Consider the following 8,498-nt stretch of genomic DNA (forward strand, 5'->3'; position numbering starts at 1 on the left):
CCCACCTCTCTTTCTCTCTTTTATGTGTAATATCAACTCTCCCCCCCTCTCTCCTTTATGAGTGTTATTAACTCCCCCCACCTCTCTTTCTCTCTTTTATGTGTGATATTAACTCCCCCCTCTCTCTTTTATGAGTGTTATTAACTCCCCTCCTCTCTCTCTTTATGAGTGCTATCAACTTTTTCACTCTCTCACTCTCTTTTAAGGGTGCCATTAACTTTTCTCCCCCCCCCCTCTCTCTCTTTCTAAGGATGCTATTAACGTTTCCCCTCTCTTTTTTAAGGGGGCTAATACCTTTTTTCCTCTCTCTCTGCTTCATGATATCATTTCAAATCATAGAATCTTATCTATTAGCTCTGAGGTGTGTCACGGCTGGTTGAACATGTCACTGGAATGAACTCTCGACACGAAATTATCAGAGTAATTGCTATTTGTTTATGCGGCGTTTGAACTCTTGGCTCTTGAATTTTTTAGACTTAGCATTTTATAATAAAACAGAAATGTTAAAAGTGATAAAGCAGGAAAAATAATCATAAATGAAATTAGTACAAATGCGTCAAAAAAGGTAAAACAAAGGTTCATGATTATACCATACAGATATGCTATATTTTGAGTGAAAAGATGTCAGTAAGTAAAATGTGTTAGGAAGAAAATGAATATAAAACTAAGCTAAATGAATATCACTTGAATGATCCGAACAAATACCTCGTTTGATATATATATATTTTTTTCACGTTGCATAGTCAAGGCATTCATAGTGATGCTGGCAGCAGAAACACGAGAAATCAAAAACGTTATAAATATTTATTGTTGATAATAAAAGCATCACAGGTAAATTTCAATCCACTTTCATCAGAACTGAAGAGATTTTTCGAAACTGAAAAAAAAAAAATAATAATAATAAAAATAACGCGAGTATATATACGTTACATATGATATAGTCTTAACTGTAAACTATATCAAAACATTAATGTTCATCTGTCCTGCAAATCTTGTATTCCCTTCATTGTGTTTTTTTTTTTTTTCCTTCATAAACTACATAAACTTCATAAACCTCAAGCGCCAATACGACACGAGTCTCACCTGCTCTTCCTCCTTCCTCCAAAAAGATCCGGCCAGCTCTTCCATGTCTTCCGGCCAGCTCTTCCATGTCTTCCGGCCAACTCTTCCATGTCTTCCGGCCAACTCTTTCATGTCTTCCGGCCAACTCTTCCATGTCTTCCGGCCAACTCTTTCATGTCTTCCGGCCAACTCTTTCATGTCTTCCGGCCAGCTCTTCCATGTCTTCCGGCCAACTCTTTCATGTCTTCCGGCCAACTCTTCCATGTCTTCCGGCCAGCTCTTCCATGTCTTCCGGCCAACTCTTCCATGTCTTCCGGCCAACTCTTCCATGTCTTCCGGCCAGCTCTTCCATGTCTTCCGGCCAGCTCTTCCATGTCTTCCGGCCAGGTCTTTCATGTCTTCCGGCCAGCTCTTTCATGTCTTCCGGCCAACTCTTTCATGTCTTCCGGCCAACTCTTCCATGTCTTCCGGCCAGCTCTTTCATGTCTTCCGGCCAACTCTTCCATGTCTTCCGGCCAGCTCTTTCATGTCTTCCGGCCAGCTCTTTCATGTCTTCCGGCCAACTCTTTCATGTCTTCCGGCCAACTCTTCCATGTCTTCCGGCCAACTCTTTCATGTCTTCCGGCCAGCTCTTCCATGTCTTCCGGCCAGCTCTTCCATGTCTTCCGGCCAACTCTTTCATGTCTTCCGGCCAACTCTTTCATGTCTTCCGGCCAACTCTTCCATGTCTTCCGGCCAACTCTTCCATGTCTTCCGGCCAACTCTTTCATGTCTTCCGGCCAGCTCTTCCATGTCTTCCGGCCAGCTCTTCCATGTCTTCCGGCCAACTCTTCCATGTCTTCCGGCCAGCTCTTCCATGTCTTCCGGCCAACTCTTTCATGTCTTCCGGCCAACTCTTCCATGTCTTCCGGCCAGCTCTTCCATGTCTTCCGGCCAACTCTTTCATGTCTTCCGGCCAACTCTTCCATGTCTTCCGGCCAGCTCTTCCATGTCTTCCGGCCAACTCTTTCATGTCTTCCGGCCAGCTCTTCCATGTCTTCCGGCCAACTCTTTCATGTCTTCCGGCCAACTCTTCCATGTCTTCCGGCCAACTCTTTCATGTCTTCCGGCCAACTCTTTCATGTCTTCCGGCCAACTCTTTCATGTCTTCCGGCCAACTCTTTCATGTCTTCCGGCCAGCTCTTTCATGTCTTCCGGCCAACTCTTCCATGTCTTCCGGCCAACTCTTCCATGTCTTCCGGCCAACTCTTCCATGTCTTCCGGCCAACTCTTCCATGTCTTCCGGCCAACTCTTTCATGTCTTCCGGCCAACTCTTCCATGTCTTCCGGCCAACTCTTTCATGTCTTCCGGCCAACTCTTCCATGTCTTCCGGCCAGCTCATCCATGTCTTCCGGCCAGCTCTTTCATGTCTTCCGGCCAGCTCTTCCATGTCTTCCGGCCATCTCTTCCATGTCTTCCGGCCAGCTCTTCCATGTCTTCCGGCCAACTCTTCCATGTCTTCCGGCCAGCTCTTCCATGTCTTCCGGCCAACTCTTCCATGTCTTCCGGCCAACTCTTCCATGTCTTCCGGCCAGCTTTTTCATGTCTTCCGGCCAACTCTTCCATGTCTTCCGGCCAACTCTTCCATGTCTTCCGGCCAACTCTTCCATGTCTTCCGGCCAGCTTTTTCATGTCTTCCGGCCAACTCTTCCATGTCTTCCGGCCAACTCTTCCATGTCTTCCGGCCAACTCTTCCATGTCTTCCGGCCAACTCTTCCATGTCTTCCGGCCAACTCTTCCATGTCTTCCGGCCAACTCTTCCATGTCGCCTAGAACTCAGCTGATTCCTCTTTCCAAAGGCTGTAACTCATACACTTCCAAACCACCTAATCTTCCCTGGCGAAAATAAACCGCCCATCCGCATCTATGTCATCATGGCAGGACGTGATGAAAGGCGTAGTCATTAGTAATGTGAGAGGGACACTCCAAGTGTAACACATCGTAAAGTGTATATATACATATGCGTATACACATTTATGGATCCTTTTAGTATAAGCATTAACAAAAAAAAAAAAAAAAAAAAAAAAAAAAAAGGAAAAGCTACAAAATGAGGTAGAGCAATTATATGTGTAAGTAACACATAAAGTGAGAGAGAGGGAGAGAAGAGGAGAGGAGAGGAGGGGAGAGGAGAGGGGGAGAGAGGAGGGGAGAGGAGAGGGGGAGAGAGGAGGGGAGAGGAGAGGAAAGGAGAGGAGAGGAGAGGAGAGAAGAGAAGAGAAGAGAAGAGAAGAGAAGAGAAGAGAAGAGAAGAGAAGAGAAGACAAGAGAAGAGAAGGGAAGAAAAGAGAAGAGAAGAGAAGAGAGGAGAAGGGAAGGGAAGGGAAGAGAAGGGAAGAGAAGAGAAAAGAAGAGAAAAGAAGAGAAGAGGAAAGAAGGGAAGGGAAGAGAAAAGAAGAGAAGAGGAGAGAAGGGATGGGAAGGCAAGAGAAGAGAAAGGAAGGGAAGAGAAAAGAAGAGAAGAGGAGAGAAGGGATGGGAAGACAAGAGAAGAGAAGGGAAGAGAAGAATAGGGAGGAGAAGAGAAGAGTAGAGAAGAAAAGGAAAGAGAAGGGATGAGAAGAGAAGAGAAGAGAAAAGAAAAGAAGAGAAGAGAAGAGAGAAAGAATGAGAAAATGCTGCCGTGTCATATGCAGGTATATATCAGTAGGCCTGCTCGCCTCTCATATCATGTTTTGAATCATAAAAGTTTCAAAACATCCAACGACAATTGGATGTCACGAAAAAGTTTCGTTGATTTTTGGAATGGTTTAACTGGAATCATTTCAGAAAGCACCGAATATAGTACCCCCCGAAAAAAAAGATAAAAAAAAAAAAAAAAAAAAAAAAATACTGCCTTCCATGACATTCTTTCGAAATGGACTTCGTTGCATTGGGTAATATTGCCTCCATGGATGTTCTTTTTCGGCATTGCATATCACGAGTATAGTGATATATAGTGTTGCGAATAGTGTTAGAAATATAAATTTCCACGCCATCTAATCATAAGAGTATGTCAAAGAAAATCGATTCAATGTATCTAGTTGCGTGATGTTGCAATAAAGAAAAAAAAAATCAATATAATCACATTCCTAGTCTTCTTGCAACTGCAATGTTTCACCATATTCCATGTGACGCGCTATCTGTTTTTGTTTTTGTTTTTTTTACTCTTCTAACAGTCTAGTCTAGAATAGATTGTATAAAAATAATGATAATGATAATAATGATAATGATGATGATGATAATAATAATGATAATAGTAATAATGATAATGATGATAATGATAATGATGATGATGATAATAATAATGATAATAGTAATAATGATAATGATGATGATGATAATAATAATGATAATAGTAATAATGATAATGATGATAATGATAATAGTAATAAGGATAATAATGATAATGATGATGATAATAATAATGATAATGATGATGATAATAATAATGATAATTATGATAACAGTAAAAAGGTTGCTAATGATACTAATAATGATAATTATGATAACAGTAATAAGGTTGCTAATGATACTAAGAACAATAATACTTCCTCATGACAGATTTGCTCATGCCACGACCTCCTGTGGCGGATTAGGAAAGTAATCGGCCCTACGACAGTCACATGTTGAACATATGATCCTGCAAATTGAACCACTGATCCAACTCAAGGATCTGCTGTTCAGGGCGTCAAGGCGAGACCCCAAGGTTAGGTTAAGAATGGCTATAGTGTGGCCTTGGTACAGACACTGGCTAGTCTTAATACTCCCGTGGAGCGAGTTATAGCCTGTCATGCACTACGCTACCATATGTGAGAATAAAAGTTGAAAAATTCTTCGCCTTCGAATACAATGATTTCATATGGAACATGATGAGTCATCGACTGGCAAGAAAGAGAATGATTAGTTTCAGTGAGCAAGACGTAAAATTGAAAGATAAGGAAAAGCATGAGTGGTTTCGCCGAAGAAAATGGGAAATAGAAGTAATAATTCGTTACGTAACATGTGTCATTGAATAAACAACTTCCCCGGATAATAGTAAAATAATTTTAGTGATTCCATCGAATAAAGTATATTTCTCACAGGTCGGATTAGATCATCAATAGGCAGAGTGGACTCTTTACAGCTACGAGGGTCATCTGTCTCCTATGACATGTTTGTCATCGCTTTCAAAAAATATTATACAGCTGACAGCACAAGATAAGCTTAATGGTCTTCAGTATTTCAAAAGATGCAACAATAACAACGACATCAACTATTTGAAATTCTAAATGCTTCCAAACCACAGAATGTTCTCGATAATCAGATTTATCGCTAACTCAGCAGAATTGCTTGGTATTAAACTATAGACCTCTCGATGTGGTACCCTGGAAATCATACTTCTTTATTATTGGCAAGATGATATTTCTTATATCACAGGGATTTTTTGTTATTCATCATGAAAACATAAGAAATTCTTGAAGTGTTTTTGGCGTTCGAGGTGCCCCAGGCATGAAAAAAAAAAAAAAAAAAATGTCAGTACGCAAGAGAGAATATATCTAAATGCAATTCTCGTATTCTAGCGACAGTACCGAAAAGTAAAGGGAGAGACATCAGGATAACGAGACAGGGAAAACGAGTGTATTGAGAAATACGGCCTCTCTGTGGTACTAACCCAACTCTTCCATGTCTTCCGGCCAACTCTTTCATGTCTTCCGGCCAACTCTTCCATGTCTTCCGGCCAGCTCTTTCATGTCTTCCGGCCAACTCTTCCATGTCTTCCGGCCAGCTCTTTCATGTCTTCCGGCCAACTCTTTCATGTCTTCCGGCCAACTCTTCCATGTCTTCCGGCCAACTCTTTCATGTCTTCCGGTCAACTCTTTCATGTCTTCCGGCCAGCTCTTTCATGTCTTCCGGCCAACTCTTTCATGTCTTCCGGCCAACTCTTCCATGTCTTCCGGCCAGCTCTTTCATTTCTTCCGGCCAGCTCTTTCATGTCTTCCGGCCAGCTCTTCCATGTCTTCCGGCCAACTCTTCCATGTCTTCCGGCCAGCTCTTCCATGTCTTCCGGCCAACTCTTCCATGTCTTCCGGCCAACTCTTCTATGTCTTCCGGCCAACTCTTCCATGTCTTCCGGCCAACTCTTCCATGTCTTCCGGCCATCTCTTCCATGTCTTCCGGCCAGCTCTTCCATGTCTTCCGGCCAACTCTTTCATGTCTTCCGGCCAAATCTTCCATGTCTTCCGGCCAACTCTTCCATGTCTTCCGGCCAACTCTTCCATGTCTTCCGGCCAGCTCTTCCATGTCTTCCGGCCAACTCTTCCATGTCTTCCGGCCAACTCTTCCATGTCTTCCGGCCAACTCTTCCATGTCTTCCGGCCAACTCTTCCATGTCTTCCGGCCAACTCTTCCATGTCGCCTAGAACTCAGCTGATTCCTCTTTCCAAAGGCTGTAACTCATACACTTCCAAACCACCTAATCTTCCCTGGCGAAAATAAACCGTCCATCCGCATCTATGTCATCATGGCAGGACGTGATGAAAGGCGTAGTCATTAGTAATGTGGGAGGGACACTCCAAGGGTAACACATCGTAAAGTGTATATATATATACATATGCGTATACACATCTATGGATCCTTTTAGTATAAGCATTGAAAAAAAAAAAAAAAAAAAAAAAAAAAAGGAAAAGCTACAAAATGAGGTAGAACCGTTATATGTATAGGTAACATCGCATTAAATGTGACCCTGTTACCTGTAAAGTGAGAGAGAGCGAGATAAGAGGAGAGGAGAGGAGGGGAGAGGAGAGAAGAAGAGAGGAGAGGGGAAGAGAGGAGAGGAGAGGAGAGGGGGAGAGAGGAGGAGAGACGAGAGGAAAGGAGAGGATAGGAGAGAAGAGAAGAGAAGAGAAGACAAGAGAAGAAGGGAAGGGAAAGGAAGAGAAGAGAAGAGAAGAGAAGAGTAAAGAAGGGAAGGGAAGAGAAAAGAAGAGAAGAGAAGAGGAGAGAAGGGATGGGAAGACAAGAGAAGAGAAGGGAAGAGAAGAATAGGGAGGAGAAGAGAAGAGTAGAGAAGAGAAGGAAAGAGAAGGGATGAGAAGAGAAGAGAAGAGAAAAGAAAAGAAGAGAAGAGAAGCGAGAAAGAATGAGAAAATGCTGCCGTGTCATATGCAGGTATATATCAGTAGGCCTGCTCGCCTCTCATATCATGTTTTGAATCATAAAAGTTTCAAAACATCCAACGACAATTGGATGTCACAAAAAAGTTTCGTTGATTTTTGGAATGGCTTAACTGGAATCATTTCAGAAAGCACCGAATATAGTACCCCCCGAAAAAAAAGATAAAAAAAAAAAAAAAAATACTGCCTTCCATGACATTCTTTCGAAATGGACTTCGTTGCATTGGGTAATATTGCCTCCATGGATGTTCTTTTTCGGCATTGCATATCACGAGTATAGTGATATATAGTGTTGCGAATAGTGTTAGAAATATAAATTTCCACGCCATCTAATCATAAGAGTATGTCAAAGAAAATCGATTCAATGTATCTAGTTGCGTGATGTTGCAATAAAGAAAAAAAATCAATATAATCACATTCCTAGTCTTCTTGCAACTGCAATGTTTCACCATATTCCATGTGACGCGCTATCTGTTTTTTTACTCTTCTAACAGTCTAGTCTAGAATAGATTGTATAAAAATAATGATAATGATAATAATGATAATGATGATGATGATAATGATAATGATAATAATAATGATAATGATGATGATAATAATAATAATGATAATGATGATGATAATAATAATGATAATGATGATGATGATAATAATGATAATAGTAATAATAATAATAATGATAACAGTAATATGGATAATAATGATAATGATGATGATAATAATGATAATTATGATAACAGTAATAAGGATAAAAATGATGTTGATGATAATAACGATAATTACGATAACAGTATTAAGGTTGCTAATGATACTAAGAACAATAATACATCCTCCTGACAGATTTGCCACGACCTCCTGTGGCGGATTAGGAAAGTAATCGGCCCTACGACAGTCACATGTTGAACATATGATCCTGCAAATTGCACCACTGATCCAACGCAAGGATCTGCTGTTCAGGGCGTCAAGGCGAGACCCCAAGGTTAGGTTAAGAATGGCTATGGTGTGGCCTTGGTACAGACACTGGCTAGTCTTAATACCCCCATGGAGCGAGTTATAGCCTGTCATGCACTACGCTACCATATGTGAGAATAAAAGTTGAAAAATTCTTCGCCTTCGAATACAATGATTTCATATGGAACATGATGAGTCATCGACTGTCAAAAAAGAGAATGATTAGTTTCAGCGAGCAAGATGTAAAATTGAAAGATAAGGAAGAGCATAAGTGGTTTCGCCGAAGAAAATGGGAAATAGAAGGAATAATTCGT

Source organism: Penaeus japonicus, unplaced genomic scaffold (genome assembly GCF_977035675.1).
Source record: "Penaeus japonicus unplaced genomic scaffold, GWHDUDI00000001_assembly GWHDUDI00000037, whole genome shotgun sequence".
Lineage (NCBI taxonomy): Eukaryota > Metazoa > Arthropoda > Malacostraca > Decapoda > Penaeidae > Penaeus > Penaeus japonicus.